Source organism: Triturus cristatus, chromosome 1_1, assembly GCF_964204655.1.
Source record: "Triturus cristatus chromosome 1_1, aTriCri1.1, whole genome shotgun sequence".
NCBI classification, from domain to species: domain Eukaryota; kingdom Metazoa; phylum Chordata; class Amphibia; order Caudata; family Salamandridae; genus Triturus; species Triturus cristatus.
Genome location: NC_140579.1, coordinates 416,070,702 through 416,090,469, shown reverse-complemented (window position 1 = coordinate 416,090,469; position 19,768 = coordinate 416,070,702). Strand labels below are relative to the sequence as shown.

General features: G+C 47.7%; 1 long non-coding RNA gene across 1 annotated transcript in view; it reads left to right on the top strand.

Annotated features, from left to right (window-relative positions):
• LOC146870341 (uncharacterized) overlaps positions 1–10,074 on the top strand; it is a 96,500-nt gene extending 86,426 nt beyond the window's left edge. Inside the window, exons 2-3 of the long non-coding RNA XR_014959379.1 lie at positions 6,863–7,133; positions 7,897–10,074. This is a non-coding gene — a long non-coding RNA (uncharacterized LOC146870341). The remainder of the gene's footprint in view (positions 1–6,862; positions 7,134–7,896) is intronic.
• Positions 10,075–19,768: the final 9,694 nt, after the last annotated feature.

The following is a 19,768-nucleotide window of genomic DNA, read 5'->3' as shown; positions in this document are numbered from 1 at the left end:
TTTTTGTGTTTCTTTGCTTAAGTTAACTATTCTGGCCTATCGAATGATGGCTGCTTTTGGTGCCTAACCCGACTGCCGACGCTGAACCAGGCTTGGGTGAAGTGCGCCTGCGCTAAAAAGATGAGCGACAATGGCCCTGTCCTGACCCCAGGCAAGCTGTACTTATCAAGGCCATTGGGAATGGTGCCAGCGCTACAGACAAAAGACTTTATTAAACAACCGGAACCAGCAAGTATCCCGACAACATGGACTAAACCTTATGGGAACGGAGAGGTTGACCCCTGATCAGCCAATCAGAACAGTTTAAAACTCAATTTTGTTACATTTCGCTATTGAAATTATTATAAATACCCATAGAATAGAGAGGTCGGAATGTCGCTCCTTAGATTTCCTGATGATATGCTGACGGAGAGGACGGTGACACTGCAGGACAGCTGTTAGCCTGAATCTTTGACGGACTGAATTAATGCCCAAACTCCTGATGAACTGAATCTGCTGAAATTGATGGGCATAGATTTGCGAGACTGCAAAATTTGACATAGAGGACGACTTTAGCCAGAATAGGTAAATATGAATGGCAACTTGATCAAATGAATGATTTAATCTGCAATATTAATATAAATTTGGATTTGAATATCTACAGAAATGAGTTGGGTTGTTTATTCATTGAAATGTGTTAATGAAAAGGTTAATTAGAGTATTAGAAATTCACTTAAATCTACAACTAACAGATCCGTCCCGGTTATGAGGGGAATACCAAATGTGGAATCTAGGGCCTAATGAGTATAAGAAGGGTTTGTAGGTTGGATGCTCATTAGGGTAAAGTGGTATCTTCCTCCCTCATTATTCAGCGCTTAGAAGGATAATCGCCTCTCGCACGGACTAATGCTGAGTGTGTGTTGGTGTTATGGGCCCCACCAGCGAATGTATGGATAGTGTGCGTGTGTGAGATCTTTTAGTCCGTGACAGTAGGGAGGGATTTTGCACTCCGCGCTGCATCACAGGTAAGTTACGAAGAAAATAAAGAAAACAAATTTTGTTGTGCGCATTTGGCGATGCTGCGCGCGCAACGAAATTCGTTTTCTTTATTTGTTTCGTAACTTACCTGCAATCGGCCGTATGCCAAATTTTGCATGCCCCCACCCTACCCCTCTTCTGCCCCACGTCACCGCCCCGTTAACACGCCCTATACGGGCAGTCGCTGAACTACACAACGTGGAAGCGTTCCAAGAAGGATTTGGGAGCACACACAGTAGTGGTTCAGAACTTCTGCGTTGACATTCCATTTTCAAACTGGTTTATTTCGCGCCCTAGACCTGTGCTCTCAGGTGTCATTGTGCACATCTGCAGTGCAGTAATAAACGCCCCCTCTAACATGACATTACTGGCAAAGTGTCCTCAAAATGACAAGAGGCTAAAGAACAAAATCTCAGTTTCTCATTTTTGTCACAATTGTTAGAAGTGTCATTGTTTGTGCTTATAAGTGAAGATTACATTTTCTGAAATCCCTGCCTTTTTTAGTCTGTTACACACTGTATGCGCAGGAAATCGCCCTTTTGCTGAACATGAGCACATGATTTAAAAAAAAAATTATACTGGGTTTGCCACGTCCTGCAAAAAGTGTGCGAGCAATTTAACGCTCGAGCCAGGCTGAAGTCTGATTGGCTCAGCTCAGGGTCCTGGTAGAACCTCAAGCCCAAGGCGAGCCGAGCTTTCATGAGGCTTCTGCCTGCCACATGTGCTCGACTCAGGATGTGGCACCAGGTTCGAGGGTTGGCGTCAGCTGAACAACCTGTGATTGTGCCTTATCATTTAATCTCCCAGTGTCTTACAAATGAATGTGAGTTTGTGTGACATAACCGGTGCTCATGTACAGTGCTCCAATACCTATGGGTCGAGTTTGCGCTATTTATGGATTGCAGAAAAATGCACAAAAACGTAAAAGCAAAGCATTAACATAAAAAGGAGAGAAAAATAGGTCTATAATAAGGGAAACCAGAAACCCTGGACAAATATAGCTTCCCACTTAAATTGTGTGATCTTAGGCAAATACTTTATTGAACCAAAGCTCTTTTTTCTTTATAATCATGTATGAAAGCACTTTTAAATGCACGAGTTCAGATTACCTGCTTTACAAAATCTATTTGTGTTCAATTTAATAGACTAAAACATTGTTCTGTAATAATCTGGGCCACATACTGGGCTCACATGACAACTGTCTTGCCTCTTGTTCTCTCTTCTCACTGTCCCCGTGCGGGGATGGGGTCAGGAATGGTTTTAAGTTCATGCTTAAAAACTATCACTATTAATAAGTACTTCTCAGTGCAGTGCTATACCGTGACATATTAATGCCAAAGCTTCCAAATGTTAAAAAAACGGTATCATATTTTATGTGATGTTTGGTGTACTGTGAGAAGTTGGCCTGGTATATGCTGGTCACTAAAGTGGCCACCTTGCACCAGTACAATTCGACTCTTATGGTAGATAGGTTTAAGACAAGCTTTTAAAGAAAGCTATCCTAGTGGTAGCTGTGGAGAGCAGCCTTCAGGCTAAGTCTCTGAGGAATGTAAAGCAGCTTGTTTTACCTTATAATCTCTTGAATTACTAAATGAAAGGACACCACACAGGTATATATATAAAATATATATGTATTTATTGCTAGACACACTCTACTAATCTCTTTATGAGATTAGAAGTCAAGGAAATATGCACAAATCAACATTTCGCAACAAGTTAAGAACAAATATGGCTGGGGCCCTAGGGGCGTACCAGACCATATATTAAAAAAGAGACTTAGGAATATCCACTTGCGAGGGGACAAGGCCTAGGGCCTTCAGAAGCGCTGGAGCCTCACTAATCCACCCAAGGCAGGTAAGTAAAGGACCCACGGGAGACGCATGCAGTGTGAGAACACAGCCGCGGATCCCAATTGACTTCAATGGAGCAAGTCGCAGTTGGAATTTGAAAGTTTTAGGATACTTCGGGAGAGTCTACAAGCAAGTCACTTACAGGCTAAGAAGTTCTAGAGCCAACACACATAGGAGCACCGTAGTGCTGGAGTTACCTCACCCAGGGAAGCCGGGTGCATAGGTGTCTTTTGGTGTCGGGTTGCGGCGTCGTTTTTAATGGGAGCCAAAGAAGACTTGCTGCTTGTGAAGACAGGAGAAGTGTCCGGTGGAATCCAAGGCTGGATTCAGCAAAAGGAAGACCTGAAAGCAGAGGGGACAGTGTTCAAAGTCACTTGGCAGTGACCCGGAGCAAGGAAGATGGATGCCCACAGTCGTCGGGTGATTTCAGGTGATCACAGGTGTCTTGACTCTTCAGCCACGAGGTCCAGGAGGCATTGACGATGACCAGGAGCTGGATTCAGCGTGTCCCACAAAGTTTGCAGCTTACTGAGGTGTTGGCAACCAGATTAGAGTCAACAAGCCTTTGCAACAATAAGTCTCCTGGAAAGTGTAAAAAGTCAGCGGTGCAGACCAGCAAGATCTGAGGGACTCACCCAGTGAGGGTAAGTCAGGGCAGGCCTGGAGCAATCAGGGGAGTCCTTTGGTTTTGTAGAAAAGTCTTCAGGGGACCCACAAGCCAATCGGCAAGGGATCGCAAAGATGCCTCTGGAGGATTCACTGAAGAGAGGCCCACGGTCACTCGGGACGGGGTAGGCTTCGGATCTTTGGTGGAAATCCTGCTGGAGACTTGGGCCACATGTTGTCCAAAGTACAGGTTCATAGAACGTCGTGAAGGGGTTGCACTTGAAAATAGTGCCTGCTACCCAGGTATTGCGGTTCCTCGTCACTCGTGGGGTCCACTTGCCTCAGCGTCACTGGGGATTCACGATGGCCTTGGAAAAGTCAGGAAATCCACTTCTGGGGCTGCAGGGACTTCGGACTCTGGCGGGAGCGGGAAACTTTGCGACTGTTGATTCAAAGATTGGGTGCCTGCCAAGCAGGGGAGTCACTCCTTGACTCCAGAGGTAGTGGAAGGTCGAAGGTCCAGGATTCTTCTTCAGAGCGTCACCCAGGGACATCTAGTTTGCAATGGCAAGGGTTCCCTAACTTATGCTACAAGGAAGTGAGGGACTAGCTCTATGACCCCACCTATGAGAGGGTCAGGGGAGTGTGTGGCTACACCCACTTCCCTTTGTCCAGTTTCGCACCCGAGCAGGGGCTGGTAGCCCCGAACCGGTTTGAGCTGGCATATGCACAGAGGAGCCTACTGCTCCCCCAGTGCAGGACTTCAAAGCACTCTAGGAGTGCACCCACCCAGCCCCAATACACTAAACCCTGTCTGGGAGGTGACCACACCTCCCTGTGACAGGATGCCTATTGTTGGGCCTCCTCCACTGCGAGTTTCAGTCAGCAGCAGGAGGCCAGCCCAGTGTCTGTGACTGGTGGCATCCATTTTGTGATGCCAGGGCTCTTCAGGATTCTACTGTGTTTCCACAGTGGGTACATGTCTATCCCTCTAGTAAGGTGGGATCATACTCCCACACCAGTTACTGGTGTGGGGGTATGATTCCAAAGCGTTTGACACCAAACACGACATGTTTTGATGCAGCCATTCCAAAGTTAGCATTTACCGCTAGGTTATAATGCACTTAAGAGTATATGGTTTAACCGCATCCACAAACAGCCACAGAGGATGGACTCTGAGAGCTGCTGAGGGGCCCTGCTCAGGCAGAGACACCCCCTCACATGGAACCCAACACCCTGCCCTCAGGATTGATAGGGCCTGCCTTAGGGGTGACTGATAGGTTTATATGTGTGTGTAAGGAGAGAGGAGTGCTAACACTACCTCACCCAGGCTGCAGTAGCAGGCCTGTGGTGTCAGATTTAGTCTGCTTCCCAGGGGTGGCATAATACATGCTTCAGCCCCTGGTAGGCCTGTAAAGTACATATGCCCTTGGTACCTAAGGTACCATATACTAGGGGCTCATAAGGTACCACAGTATCCAATCACTAGTGCATCTAATGTGCACTCCAAGTTGTTTAGAGAGAACAGAGAGGCTGGGGCCCTGATTAGCAGGGACCCAGCCAGACTATAGCCAGAAACCAGTGTAAACATCAGAAAAAAAGTGGGGGCAACATAAGTGCAGATCCTACTCTCCTACAGCACTCATATCGCGGTAGCTACTGCCTGGCACCGGCGATGTGTCACCAGCACCCCTATTCACACAAGTGCAATAGTCATAGGCATGGAGACATGTGGAAATGGCGGTTGGCAGGCTCCGCCACTAAAATCGCAGTAGCACACACCGGGCCCCTGCGGTGTTACACCGCCATGGAGCTCGCCTTAGAGCCAATGCGAAGCTCGATAGCGGTGGCATGATGCAATTTTGAAGATCGTGGTAGGCGTGCTCCGCCACCGCGGAGGCGGTCATTGGCTGCATTTGAAAGATGCACCATCGCGGTAGCGCACCCCGGGCCCCAGCTTTGTATCACCGCCATGGAGCATGCCCTTACAGCCAATGGGAGCCATGATTGTGGTGACATAATGCAATTTTGAAGCTCGCGGTAGGCGTGCTCCGCCACCGCGGAGGTGGTCACTGGCTGCATTTGAAAGATGCACCATCGCGGTAGCGCAGCCCAGGCCCCAGCATTGTAGCACCGCCATGGAGCATGCCCTTACAGCCAATGGGAGCCATGATTGTGGTGACATAATGCAATTTTGAAGATCGCGGTAGGCGTGCTCCGCCACCGCGGAGGCGAACATTGGATGCATTTGAAAGAGTCAGACCTGGACCACCAATTGCTGCAGCTTGGCACCTTTGAAACGACCCCAGGAGCCATATATGTGGGAGTGAGCCTCATATTGCCACTGCTCACAGAGCCTCCTGCCTGAGACCCCTCACCTGCTGCTGCCTCCAGGGACTGCTGCCTGGGAACCCTTGCCACCAAAATCCCCTGCTGTTGTCTCACGTCCACAGTGATGGCAAGCATAGAGAAGATCCGTGCCAGTCCCTTCACGAGCGAGGAGCTGTAGGTCCTGGTGGACGAGGTGCTCACACAGTACCCAAGGCTATATGGTGCCCCAAATGTCATGGTAAGTCTTCAACAGTTGTGTGGTATGGCAGGGGGCCACACATGTAGTGGACTGATGCAGTATGTGCCTGGGAGTGTGGGGTAGTGTCATGCACTGCCTGACATGCTGTCTCCAGTGGGAGGGTTTGTGTACCCAATGCCACAGCTTTCCCTCCCTGCACATGTATGTATGAGTGACCTGTGTTGTGTTGTCAACCAAACAGTGGCACAGGAGGTTGTTCATGCTGTAGTCAGGACAGTGATTGCTTGGCTGGATGTCTGTGTGTGCCCCTGTAATCCATCTCAGTGTGAGCCCAGCTGGCCTGCACAGTCCCCGCCTACAAAGACAAGGACAACTCACTCAACTTACAGAGTATGACATCAGTCTTGTCACATATCACTCCAGCTATGGTCCATCTTGGATTTGTGATCTTATGTCCATCCATGTGTTCACCATGACACATTCAAATATTCACAAGACAGGGACATTGATGGCTGCGCAGTCTTGGACACAGTGAGTCCACCCACAAACACAGGTTGACATGTGATGTATGTGTTGCTCAAGCAAACAATGGACTGGAGATGTGGGCAGGCTATGTGGGTGTTTCATTGCTGGCATCCTGCATGTGTGTGAGATGTGCAGGGACTGTGTTCCCCCTCACACCTGCATGCTTTAACATCAGCTTTTCCCATGCAGGGGTCCCATGTGGGTTGTAATATAGTCTCTGATTGACCTATCGTTGGATATGTGATGATGTTGTATCTTGCTGCCATACTGATAGATGTCTGTACATGGCACTGTGTCCCTGATCATTTCTCCCTCTCGTCTCCCATGCCTGCAGCTCAAGGTACACCAGCGTAAGGCCGTGTGGAGGGCCATTGCAGCGAAGGTGCGAGCCCTGGGGGTCTCAAACCAACTGCGCATCCACAGCCACAAGAGATGGGACGACATCAGCCGGCTGGCAAAGAATGTGGCGGAGATGACCCTGGGGCTGCTTCCTCGCACTGGCCATCTGGCATGGCGCAGCATGACACCACTAATGGGGCGCATCTTGGCAGTGACACAGCCTGAGCTGGATGCACATTTGAAGGAGCATCAGCAGCAAGCCAGGGGTGAGCATTTGGGAAGTCTGACTTTGGATGGGAGTGGCTGCATGTGTACAGAGCCTGTGCCAGCGCTGGCCTCTGTGATGTTGGTAGTGTGATGCTGTGGCATGTAAGTGGCTGCTGGCCTGGGTGCCTGTGGCATGCATTTGCCCTACCTGTACTTGCAAAGTAGATTTGGATGCTGTGCCTTCACATTACATCCTTAGTCGTGCTCTTCAGGTTTCTTCTGCATTGGTGTAGTCTTGGGAATCCCATGGGAGGGAACAGCAGTGTGCCCAATCTGACTGTGCGTACATCAATGCGTCCATTGCATGCGCCCATATTGGGGAGGGCTAGACATCTTACAGCAATGTGCAGCATTCTATTGTCCCCAAGGTACGACATGGTGTGTGGCATGGACTAATGTCCATTGTGGACTGTCATGTTGTAGTCTGGGTCTGTGTTGTCCCCTCCTGTTCCATCCAGTGCTGTCATTGGCAACAAGTACTGTGCCCCCATCATGTCCCTAGATTTGCTCAGAACTAGTTGTGTGTCTGTTTGAACAGAGCCACAAGCAGGGTGTTGTGCTGTGTGGTCATCACATGGCTCACTCATGCCTGAGTTTCCAGTTTCCACGCACTGCTTGAGTCTATGTAGTGAGTTGGCACAATGTGATTGCACAGTGTGGTGTGCAACATGTAGATTTGCTCTACTTTTGTCATGCATTGCTTGCATATGTTTGTTCTGTTTTTGCGTCTGACCTGAACCTACATCTCTCTCTCCCATGCAGCATCACATGTGATTACGGAGGGACAGGAGATGGACACCAGTGGGGGTGAAACTAGCACCACAGCTGCCCAGTAGCCCAGTGACACAGATGTCACCAGCGCATCAGAAGGGGACAGGAGTCTGCTGGAGGAGTCCCAGCCTGAGACGCAAAGCACCACATCATCCGATGCCAGCTGGGATGTGTCCATGTTGGAGGGCACAGGGAACGGGGACTCTGCATCAACTTCCACCACACAGCGGCCATTGCCCACCCTCCCAGCCACTTCCTCTGGTGCTGCCTGTGTCCGCCTCAGTAAGAGGGAAAGGATGTCCTTCACCCCTGGCACCGCTGCCCCTGCCCCTGTCCTCCAGCTGCCATCAGTGCTGAGTCTGTGGACCTTTTGTGCCAGCTGTGTGTAGGCCAGACAGCTCTCATCAATGCCTTCATTGACCACGACAAGAAATTGGCCCAGGTGGTTGCTTTCATGGAGGGCATACATTCCGACGTGGGTGGGCTGCACCAGACAGTCCAGGCTTTGCCATCAACAGTGATGTCTGCCCTGCAACAGGCACATTCTCAAAGTCCAGCTCCAGTCCCTTTGTCCCCCCCCCGGGCAGTGGCCACGTCTGACGATAGTGACCACGGTCCACATACATCACGATACAGTACACAAAGCACACAGCAGCAGCAACCCAAGCGGTCCCGTGCGCAGACACCATACCCACAGAAGACCAAAGGCACCCCAGAGCGCAGGGAGAAAAGCCCGTCAGGCGACACTTGTGGACAATTAGCAAAGCAGCAGACCTCAGGCACACATGCCTCAGTGACATCCCCATCCAAGGACTCTACTGCACCTAAAGCATCGCGCAAAGATAATCGTACAGTGTCTGTGCCCACCAAGGAGGTGGTGCATGCCAAGGGTACACCTAGGAAGGGCTCTAAGGCAGTATCACCAACCACCTTGACTCCCATTCCAAGCCCAGTGATGCAGGGGCCGGAGGGCACTGTAGGGGTAATACCTAGTAAACAGGGGAAGGGGGTGTTGCAGGGAATTGTGGTGTACCAAAAACGCACCTCAGAACCCCAATCCGTAAAGATCAGCTTAGGTGAATCACATCACAGGATCAGCTTTGCTCTGCGCCTGGAAAAGTTCTTCTCCAGAATGTGTGTGTAATGCATGCAAACTGCAATATTAAAGGCTCTCGACTTTCAGGTATTTGCAGCTGTGTGCGTGTTATGGCTAGAGAGTGGGCCGATCAACCTGAACTCAAAAAAATACATTGTTTGGTGGCTCAGACTGTTTCTGCACTCAATGTTCAGACCAAGGTCGCAGTGCATGTCTAAGAATGTGAACAACAGACAGTTCTCATGTGAAGAAAAGGCAAGCAAGCAGTTATCAAATAATAACATGTCTCTGCAGTGTCGTGTGCAAAAGCAGCAAAAGAGGCAAGATGGCGTTTCTAACATCTAACGCGCTTATGCTAACATAGCAATGTATGTATCTAAAACGCGGCCTCCACTACAGGGGGACAGAGGTGAAGCAAGGCAAAGCGTTCCGCTGGGTCCAGCACATCACCAGAGGGGCTGCCAGCGACTGCACCTGCTGTAGCAGTGGTGGTGTGCATGCCTGTTGTGCCCACACCACTTCCCATTGATCCCAAGTCAGGCAAGCCATTTAGGATCCCCAAGAAGTGGAAGGGCACCCCTCCACAATCTCCCAGCCACACCGTGACTCTCGTCTGCATGACTCCACCTCCACGTGCCACTACACCACCCGGTCCAAACAGCCCTCCAGCTTGCCAAGCCACTGATAGCTCTACCTTAGCTTTTCCGCTCTCTCCCCCTTTAAGTGCCCCGACAGTCCCCGAGACACAGCCAGCTCCCAGTCCGCCTGACAGCCAAGTCTGAGTGTTAGTCACCCTCACACACCTGTGTCTCACACAGGTGGGCCTGTATTGCACATTGTTGCCCCCTGACTGTGTTGCTGGCCATGGAAAGGTACAGTCTCACACATTCCCTGTGCAGCTTTTCATGGACTCAGTCTGCAGTTTGTCATGCCCACTGGCCTTGCCGTTCACTGCTCTGTTGGACCCTTCCCTGTGCAGCTTCTCATGGACATGCTCTGCACTCTGCCCTGGCCACTGGCCTTGTTGTTCACTGCGGTTTGCCCTTGCCTGTGCAGCTTCTCATGGACATACTCTGCATTTTGTGCCTTACTCTTCTCTTCTCATGGTGACTATCTGTGCAATTTATGAATAAAGACAGTTGCTCCATTTGTCTATTTTGTCAGTGTCCTTACTCAATAAAGTTATTTTGCTGTGTGTAAATGGTTTACTGTGCCACATGGTCTGTGTGGCACTTCAACATGGTCAATGTTTGGGCTCACTTGCTCTCTTTTTTTCAGGGGTGACAGGATCTTCAGTTCTTCTTGGCACAGATGCTTGTGGTGGCAACTGTGTCAATTTCGAATGGTTTGTAGTTGTCATTTACTTGATTAGTTCATGTTGGCTCTATTGTATACATGTCAGGTTGGGGGGGACTGTCAGCACAGGGTGGGTTTCTGCACACAGTATTGCAGGCAGGCTGTCCAGGGTCATCATGTGTGTGTTCTTCCTATATGTGAGCCCAGTGGTTTATGTGTGTGGTCATCTTGTGATGGCCTGTCACCCTAGTCCCATGGCTTACTTTCAATGTGTGCTCTTGGATTGCAAGGTAGTGTGCAGTGTGAAGGGGGTGAGTTTGTGGGGAGTGTTGATTTGTGCATGCCTATGCAATGTCAACTACACCCATGTCACTCTGGAGTTGTGTGCCTGTTGTTTTGATTGTTCATCCCTGTGGATGTGGTTGTATGCCCATGTGTGAGTTGTATGTTGTGCACTGTGCAGTGTGTTGGTGTGTCCTTGCAGTTCTGTCTGACTCCTACGTGTTGTTTTTGTCACTTGTGAGTATGCAGAGGGTGTTACTGGCAATTCAGTGTTGTGTTTTGTTGCACATCCGTGTGTCTGGTGGCTGTTTGTGGGGTCTGTGCAGACCTGCTGCTCCACACTGCCATTGTGGTTGTGTTTTCTCATGCCTTGCTGTCCCATGGTGCCTTCTTGCCTCCAGTGTGGCATGTTGTGTGTGTTGTCATGCCATCCCCTATCTGTGCTTCAGCTGCCTACCCATGGTGAGTCTGCACTCCCTCTCTTTGTGTATGTTACACTCCTGCCATGTCCCCTACTGACATGCAGTACACTTCACTTTGCTGTGAGCTGTCCCCTTGGTTTGTATGTGTGTGTGCATCCCCATGACTTTATTTGTGCCACTGTGCTTTGTGGTGCAGTTCTTTGGCCAGGGTCAATGTGTCACTCAGTGCATTTCCCCAGAGGGTCATGTGTGATGTTCTGGTGCTGTTTGTCAGTCATGGTTGCTGCTATGCAGTTCAACTGTGTGTGCTGCCCAGTCCCGTGGTCAAGTTGTTTCCACCTTGGTGTCCCAGACTTGTGCATCTATTGGGTGTTGTGTTGGATGTAGGTGTGTTGTTTGTGTTATTGCTTCACTTCCTGGGTGTGCTGTTGTCTTTGTGCTATGCTGTATGGTGTTGTGTGGGTTGCTGTTCTGTCACTGATGTCTGTGTGTGTCTGGTATGCTTGGTGTGCACACACAGCTTGTTGTGCATACAGTGCTGTGTGTGTATGTTGCCTTGTGATTTCCTGGTGTGCGTCCCCTGATGTCAGGCTATGTTTGCTATGTGATTGTTCTGCCTGTGCATCTGTTGTTTGTTTGCTGTGGCTGTGTTGTTCTGTGATGGTGCACTTCTTGGGTGTGTTGTGGTATGTTGTCTGTGCATTGTTCCTGAGTGATGAGGTTGTGCACTCCTGTTGTGTCTCTGCTCCCATTGCCTTTCCACAGTTTAGCTGCACAGGGCATGTCTGTTGTTGTGGCTCTGTGTGTGTTTCTGTTGGGTTATGTGTTTGTCTGTTGTATTTGTTTCCACATTTGTGGTGGCATCCCTGTGTGTGTGTGTGATGTTTGTGGCTGAGCCCAGGGTGTGTGTTTGTTTGTGTGTGTATTGCCTGTCAAGTATTGGCAGCCTTCAGTGTGTCTGGCACTGGTGTTGTGTACTGCTGGTGTGAGGGGGGTATGTGTGTAGATTCTTACTGGTGTTTGTCAGTCCTGAGGTGTGTAGATGGTCCCTGTGTGTAGTGCTGCTGGAGTACTCCTGTGAAGTAGTTGTATGGATGTGTGGCTGTTTCCAGTTTGACTTCAGGGACTTCCTTTCATCCTTTCATCCTTGTGCCTCTACATAGTTTGCCTTGCTGTCTCCCTGTGTTGTTGCACTGAGCTGTCTGTGGTTTGATTTAACTGACTGTGCCAGCCATGTGTACTTTGATGGTGTGAGGGATTTGTGCACTTTTCCTTGTGTTAATGTGATGTACACATGCTTGTTGTGTGTCTCCATGGCCTTCCATTTGTGTGCAGCCCACTTTGGTTTCCCTATTTGTTGTGCTTCATTGCTGTTGGCATGCGGGGTGTGTATATGTGTGTCAGTCTGTGATATGTATGTGTGACTGTGCAGGCTGTGTGTCCATTTGGATGTTGATTCCTTGTGTGTGTTCATTTGTTGCTTGTCCTCATTGCTTTTTCCCTGAGTGTGGTGTAGTGTGTGTTTCCCTGGCCCTGTGCTACTGTGCTGTGTGTTGTGTGTTCCTGTGCAGCCACTCCTGCATTGTGTGTCTCCATGATTGTTTGTTGTGTGGTGCAGGGTATGTATTGCCCTGGCTTGTTGTTTTGCATGGGGTGCACAGGTGGGGCACATGTCATGTGCCTTCATGGGGTGTGCTAGTGTGTGGTGGGAGTGGGTGTGTCCCTGTGGTCTTTGTCCCCTGCCCATGCCTGGCACTGGCCCTGCCTTCTGCATTGTGCGCATGTATTTGCTTGTGTTCGCCCCTGCGGTGACGTGACCGGGACATTGCTGCATGGTGGCAGTAGCTGTGTGTCCAGGATGCAGCGGGGTGACTTTGTGGCTGGTGGGTGATGGTGCCTTTTTGGATGTGTCTCTGTCCCCCCTAGAGTGTCTAATGTGGATTTGGACCCTGTGTCAGGCCGTGGGTTGTGTGTTGTATTATTGCGTACCTGCGGCATCGTTCCCAGCGGGCCATGAGTTCCTGGTGATGTAGCAGGCACAGCACCGGAAAGACGTGTAGAGCTGGGTCCATTGCGGTCGTGTCCGGGTTGTGTGGACCAGGACTCTGGTTTCTTGCTCCGCTGTCAAGTTTCCGCCGTCTCTGCTTGAGCGGTGTCTCCGCTGCGGTGTGTCTGCTTGCTTGAGTCATCCATTTGCTCCCACTGCCGCGGTGTGGGGCGCACTTTGATGGCCTTGCGCGTCGCACCGCGGCGGTCGGAAATTGGCCTATGTTTGACCATACTAATATGGCAGGCGTGATGTCCGCTGCTAGCGGGCGGAAAAAGGCATTTTTCCGCACCGCCGGCGCAGCGGTGGTCCCACCGCCCTACATCCTAATGGACCCCTTAGTGTGAATATTTTCCAGACGCTGTCCACATCAACTGCTGTGGTTTTACCCGGAGGATTTACACTAGAGTGACCACCTCACTCCAGTTTATTATGAATACAGGGGCATCTTTAAAAAGAATTGGCGGAAGGCAGCACCGCAAGTAATTTTGCTGTGCTGCCCTGCACCAATTCAAACGGATAGACATGCACTGCCTTTACAAAATATGGTGCATTCCTGCCCTTTCAGCCAGCATTGGCGCAGGAATTGCAGTTGTGTGCCAATGCAGGCACTCTTGTACCATGTTGCAAGGGTGTCTGTGTTATAGGCATGATTGCTTTTGTGCAGAAGGGGGCACCTTCCTGCACAAAAGCGATCACAAGAGGCATTTTTCCGTCTTCTATGTGTGCGGCAGAATGAGGAAAAAACTAGGAGAAATGTAAACATTTTGCCTTGTTACGCCTACTCTGGAGAGAAGTAAGTTTTTAATGCTGTCCCAGATTCAAGCTATGTTGTAAATTTGGGGCAGTGTCAAAATTCATGGGTGTTGCCTGGGAACACTCTCAGCAAAACCCATGGCACACCTCTCTGCCGCAATGTAAAGCAAAGAAGCGACTTGGGCTGCATGGTCTTACACCTTATCTACAAGGCCATAAAAAGCCATGCATGGTGAATTTGTGTAGCCTTGTGTATATGGGCCTGCACTGTGCACCACCAAAGCATCAAAAAAAGTGATGCTCCGGTGATGCAAGGGGCTTGAAAATATGTCCCACTGATTCTAATCATGAACTTTAGACCTACAAATCATTGTTTATAGGTGTGTTCATATAATTAGTTAAAAAGAAGGAAAATAAGTCTAAGGTTATCAAATGAAAGTATCTTCTATGCAGATGAGCGTTTCCTTGTACTTGTAAAAACTGATTATTGGTAATCAGGAAATATTTCTGTTTGTATTGAGAAACATTGTTGAAGGGTGAAATGTTCAGTGTCTGCAAGGTCAAATACTCTAGCTGTGTGGACCCAGGTTAGCTTTGAACTTCAAGTAAAAACTTGAAGCTGACATGTTTGCATCTTTGTAGGGTTGATCTAGAAACTGAGCGGAAAAAGTTCAGCTAAGGATGCTCACTTGAAAGAAAGAGCCACTACTAAAAAGTGCTGTACCCAAAGGAAAACATGCATTTGAAAAAGAACTGTTAGAGTTCTTCCACGCATGCTTCAGTTTTATGGGCTCTTTGTTTTTTTTGCTTCTCCAGTAACAGGAGAAAAGCAGTGGTGGTGCCTCCGCTAAGGCAGAGGACTGTCACCTCACTGCTCAAAATAAAAAATAAAATGATAATAACGTATCATTATCATCATTCTATTTTTCCTGTTGAAGTCATTGGCTCTTGGGTGGGGCTGGGCTGGCCAGAGCAGGAGGGAGTGTGCATTACTCCTTGGCTGGCCCTTTTGAGCCGGCCAAACAGTCATGCACACTTTAAATGTTCCCCATAAGGTTGCATTACATAGCCTGGTGAGGAACATGCAAAGCCTCTCAATCCTGTTCTGAGTGCCGAACCACGGTGCCTGGATGGGCCATCATTTATTGGATGCGAGGGTGGAGCTGAGCACAAACCTACTTACACTTGAATGGGCTGTATCCTGTCGCCACACAAAAAACTACATAGCCCCCTGTAGTTAGTCTAGAGCTATGGCGAGGGAGGTAGAAAAACTGTACACTTTAAAATAAAACCTCTTGAAGCTTCTGCCACTTCAAAGGAGACACCTGGTATAAATATTGTACCTTGGACACCAACACATAAGTACACTTCTGTACCTGGGGAGACTGCCCCAAGATGAGGCTGAGAGGAGGATGACTGACGCATCCCGTTTTTTCAAAAGGTTCTTATTGATAGAAGTAGGAAGAGGAGGATGACTATTGTGTCCAATAACTGGCAGGTTCCTACACTTATAAATGGAAGGACTTTGTCATCAGGCAAACTTAGGAAACATAGGTCCTATATAAAAAAAGAAACAACACCCCCTATTTATATCACAGATTAGTACCTGCTCCTCCGCTTTTACGGATAATTTGAAGATACCCCTTCGGGCCTATCTCCGACTGAGACTTCTTGCGAACATATGAACACGTGACAAGATTGCATGTGTTGCACAAAAAGTTGATTAGTAAATCTGATTTTAATTAGACTATGGGAGAAATTGATTTATCCTGAAGAAGGTGGCCTTGAACACAGGGTACCCACCAAAACGCGTTGATGCATAATTAACATCAAATCTGGAAGACATTGAAGAACACAGTAAATATTAAAGAGTTGATGATACTCTGTGGCATAACCAATGATCTAGAAAGATTGATGACTGTAAAGACATATGCAATGGTCTACTGTTCTCTCCTTGTCTATGTTTATATGCTTATATAATGAATTGTACTGTTTTGTAGACTATAATTCCTTTCCTTTAGCAGAAAGGAACACAATATGATGGATTTCTAAATGTTTGTGTTTTATGTGTTTTAACAATTGTGACCTTTGATATTGTATCATTTGGATTTTTAAATTATTTTCAGATAATACTGGATATATGAATAAAGGGATATTCCTTTTTATATAGAAAAACATAAAGTGTGGTGTTGAATCTTGATGTTATCGGGGTTGAATGTGAAATATTGATTTAGTTTTGATATAAAACCCAACGGTATTTTGAATTTCACTAATAGTTCTGTGGAGACTCTGCCAGGAAAATGGACTGCTGTGCTGCTGAAGGACTGCCACTCTGCTCGACACAGCCCTGTTAGACTACTGCTTTGCTGGACAGCTGGATTGCTGTCCTGCTGCACTGCTGCCCTCCTGCCTGAGTCACAGGGATTGGACCTGCACACGAACCCTGGACTTCCAAAGTGACTCCATGCATTAGTCTGCTGGCCTCTTCTTCAGAGCAACATGACATAACAGGCTTCCAACCACCTGAACCAGCACTCAGATCCAGGTGGATCCCCAATTGGTGCCCCTCAGGTCCTGGTCCCTTGGTGTGGCCCAGTGAAGCTGAATTGAAGTTTTTGCAACTGCAAACAGGCTTGTTGGTGCAAAATCTTGGCGCTCACAATGCCCTCTAAAACAAAGTTCTGTCAACCCAACCCTTTACACTACAGCATCGACCACTAGTGGTGAGTGCCATCATGAAGATCTGGCCTGACTGCCCATGATGACAACAGCGACGATTGTCTGTGACGCCCAGCCTGCACTTCGCGTACAATGCCGACTGTCCAGAGCGCTTTCCTGCTCCTTGTGCCACCCTCCACCACAAGCTGGACTCTTTGCGCTGAACTAAGAAGGCAGCTATAGTTCTCATAGAACCTCAGCTCTGTGGGCCGCCATCATGAGGGTTTGTGAAACCATAACCTACTAAACTATACATTTAAATACACTTGATTTATGTCTTAAATGTTAATACTAAAATGCAAGTAGTAATACTGTATAACCATTTATAACTGTAAATACTACCATTTTGGGGCTAAGACCTAAGGATCTTTATTGACAGATCCACTTTTTGAGCACGTGATGGATACGGGTCAGACATACGGGTCAGACATAGGACACTCCAGTAGACATAGCAAGAGAGGATACCAACAATGCACGTGACAGCGTTTGTGTTTAATGTCCTTTGTAAGGTTCTGAGAAAGAAGGGGCTTGCTAATTTGCTTGTGGACAATATACAAATGTTATAAACGTTTTGTAAGAAAAAGGATGCATTCTCACAACATCCTTATTTAAAAATTATATCAAGCAGCTGCTAGAAACCCTAAACCAAGGTTTGAAATTCAAAGGTTGAGGACAAAATACACCTTCATCAAAATTATTTTTCTATGGAAATAAAGTCAACTGTTAAATTAAATTAAAAGAAAGCATTATCTTTAAGTATTGTACCCCGCATATAACACAAAATCATAAGTCTTATGTATAGTCTCACTCTTCAACTACTGAAGATCTCAACAAGAACTTTCAAATAAGATGCCAACTTATTCTAATACTTGCATCGTGGCAAATGACAGTGACATGAATGTCCTCTTGTTCCATAAGATGTTAAGCTCATGAAATATGACTTTTTAAATTGTAAATTATACTCACCTCCACGGAAAAAACAAACTTTTTTAACAATATAAAAAAAGGTTTGAGGTATTCAGGCAAAGTCTCCCAGATTGTTGATCTACTTGATACTATCTCTAAGACATCTGACCTGACTGGAGGCACCTGTTTGAAAGACTTGCCCTAAGGTTGCTAATTCACCTGCTTGAAACTCAGTGGCACTTCCCTTCTGTTTCAGGAAAGCAGGGTGAGGAGAAACCAGCTGCTGAGATTTCTTTCTTGCAAGAAAACTCCAGAATTGGAATCCACACTGACATGGCATGTCTGTTGTGTGCACACCAAACGCATCACTGTTGGACCATTCTTCATCACTGTGAGAAATTTTGCAACTGGTTCACTACGGTGTGGGCCCTGGTCAAGCAACAACCACAATCCTTGACAGTATGAGGCACAAGCCAACCCTAAATAAACCTGTGCTCAACCCCCTGGTACCTTGGCACAGCGCAGTCAAGCTGAACGTAGTGGCAATGTGTGAAGTATTTGTGAAACAGTTCAAACAGTAATATAAATACCACAAAATACCACACACCAAAAGGATCAAGCACCAAATAAAAAAAATAGAGCAGACCTTAATGAATAAAATAAGACAAAAGTGGCAAAAAAACAATTAGTAGAACTGGAGTTATGAATTTGTAAAGATTTTTCTGAAAATATTGCCAAAAAGCACAAAGCGCCAACTAGGGATAGCTGGTTGTGCTGGATTAGGTCAAAGTCACACTTAAGGTCTCACCCGGATGGAGCACTGGTTGGCTACAGTCACTAGGTTAGGTGCACTAAAGTTTACCCTCTCAAGTTCGTGCCAAGAGTCTTGTTCGCTTTGGAGAGGGCTGCAAGGAGCAGTAAGAGCATTGCAGGATTCAGTTGGTGAGCACGAAGAGTCGTACGGCATCATGGGTTGGTGTTGCTGAAGCTTCAAACTGGTAGTCTCCCACTAGAGGTTGAAGCTGTATCGCAAAGTTGCGGCTTCCGGAGCTATACATTGATTCGCGGTGCAAACAATGATGTCTTGATGCAAACTGGCCCATTTGCGCTCATGAAGAGTGCAAAAGCTTGAATTCAGCTACAGTGAGACACACCAAGGGTCTAGGACCTGATGGGCACCACTTGGGGGTCAGGAACCTGCTGCAGCTGTGTCAAGGGACTGTGCAGGATATTGGGTAACCTTTTATGAGCCTAAGGTTCGGAGCAGGAGGCCAGCAGACTAGCTCTTGTTCTCACTCTGGTGCTCTGGGTTCAAAGGTGAAGTTGCAGGCCCAGTTATCTCCTTACCCAGGCAAGAGGCAGCAAGCAGCAGGTCAGCACAGATGGGCAACAGTTCCTTCAGAGCATCAGTCCAGCAGAGTGCCAGTCATTTCAGCAGCACAGTATTTCTTCTTCCTGGCAGAGTATCCACAGGGCCAGAAGTGTACTGAAGAGTTGGTTTGTGATGTCCAGTATGTCTACCCAGTTGTGCCTTTGAAAAGAGGAGAAGCTTCTAGAGGCATACCTTTGAAGTGCACATGTGCCCTGACTTCCTGGCCGTGGCTCCAGACTAACTACAGGCAGTATGCAGCACTTTGTGAGGAGACAGGACACAGTCTATTGAAATGTAAGTATAGCTGGGCGCAGCTACTCCCTCCCATCCTGCAAGTGATGACCCATTCAGTTACACCTAAGCTCCCCATTTTATGTGGCTGTCTAGGAGGAGTTCACAAAGCCCAAATGTCCTCCACACGCAGTCACATGTCTCAGAGACAGACTGCAGGCACCAAATGGATATGGCAATAAATGCCAACTTTCTAAAAGTGGCATTTTCAAAATTGTAATTTAAAATCCTACTTCAACAAAAATTAGAATGTAATTCCAATTCCAGAGACACCAAACATAACTGGTTCCCAGTTCCCAACAGAAATTAAAAGTATAAAATATTATAAGGTAACTCCAATGTTATCCTATAGAAGGGTTAGGCCTTGAGGTAGTGAAAAACGAATGTAAGAGTTTTCCACTACCAGGACATGTACAACTTAAAAGAGCATGCATTATGGGCAGTCCAGGGCCTACCCTACGGGTGACTTAAATGTATTAAAACCGAAGGTTTGAGCCTGGCAAAAGGCTTACTTTGCCAGGTCGAAATGGCAGGTTAAAACTGCACACACACAGGCTGAAATGGCTGCCTGAGACATGTTTAAAGTTCTACTTAAGTGGATGGCACAATCAGTGCTGCAGACCTACTAGTAGCATTTACTTTACAGGCCCCGGGCACAGGTAGTGTAACTTTCCTGG